Genomic DNA, 1,592 nt, shown 5'->3' on the forward strand with positions numbered 1-1,592 from the left:
CATACTAAGGGCTATAATATGACCCAAAATACAACTCCTGAGCTTTCTCTTCAGTTGGTAAAGTTGTCAACTCTAAAGATTCCTTTCGTATGGTGTCCAATACAATTGCAGAAGAGAGGTCCCATCCTTCAAGTAACAAACATCCACTATTCCTTACAAAATGCCTTGCCTCCTTAGGGGTCATCTTCAATATGAAATAATTAGCCTCCTCTAAAAACTCAGCTATAAATCTATCAATATCGTTGTCTGCCAGATTCCTCAAAGCCAACCTTTCTCTAATCATATTCAAAAATTGTCTTTTTTTTTTTTAGGACAAAGTCCTTGAACTCTTAGGACTTAAAAAACTTATCATGGGACAGAAATGTAGAGCATCTCAATGGTCTAACGTCATCTCCTGCCTTTACTCTTTCAAAATTTATGACACTTTGTTCCTCCAATTTAGTGTATACCACTTTGTATGTTTGATCAATCTTTAATTCAATTTTTCTTTTGCCATGTGTATTCTCCACTGAACTTCGACATCAAAAGAAGCATTCCTAATTAAGTCCTCAAAATGATCATGCTCGTGAACAAAGGCTGCCAATCTAAACCCAACCCAGGTCTGATCAATAAAGTGTTCTAGATCAAAATTTATGAATTTTGCAAAATTCATCTTGTATGGAAGTAACTTGTAATTTAACAGGTCGAATACTCATTTTCACGAGATCTCAAAAACAGAGAAAAATATGGTTTTTGGGAGGAAGGTGACCTTCTTTACCTTTGGGTTTTGGTGAGTCTAAACAATGGCTCTACTTTTATAAATTTTTGATATAATACTCCTACTTAGGCCTTATAATTAGATGACATTTGGATTATAATGTTTTCCTAAGATGATACCTTTAAAGTGTTTTTGAAACTGGTTTAACCTATACCTAAGGGTGTCATATACTGGTTTTAAATGATCTATCTATGCAAATATCTAAAGTTAATTATAAATATGGTTTATGATATATCATGTTAGCATTAGTATATACACATATTGTTGTGCATGTTAACATCTTGATGTAGGGTCAGCAAAGGTGAGGAAAAGACAGATGGCGGTTCAAAAGATCATCAAGTGTGTAACAACAATGCAGACCCAGTCAAGGAAATGCAGTTATGATTAGGATTACTGGATCAGTTCTTCAGCAAATTGATTAATGAAAACATTTATAATTTCTCTTAGTGGATCTTAGACCTAGGAGGTGGCCATGCTTTATTTTCTTAGCTGCAGGACAGATGTTGTTCCGCTGTCCTGTGCTAACTTCTTCTTCTTCTTTTGTGAAATAAATTATGTTCACCTATTCCGTAGGAATGTGGGCGGTTAGTTAGAAGTTTTTTATAAGCTTTCCTATAAATAAAAGGGATCTCTCTCCTCTTGGGGATAGCAGAGAAAAAGATAGTATTTTGTAATACATAGTTTTCTGGTGTTATGTATGTATTTTCCAGAAAAGATGAAATAAAAGAGATCAAATAATTTTGGATGATTAGATAAGTGTAATTTGAAGTTCTGGAAATACTCACTCAAAGGGGCCCACTTGATGAGTAATCCTTGGTATGTTTTAAACTAGTTT

The sequence above is a fragment of the Cryptomeria japonica genome, chromosome 11, assembly GCF_030272615.1.
Source record: "Cryptomeria japonica chromosome 11, Sugi_1.0, whole genome shotgun sequence".
Taxonomy (NCBI): Eukaryota; Viridiplantae; Streptophyta; class Pinopsida; order Cupressales; family Cupressaceae; genus Cryptomeria; species Cryptomeria japonica.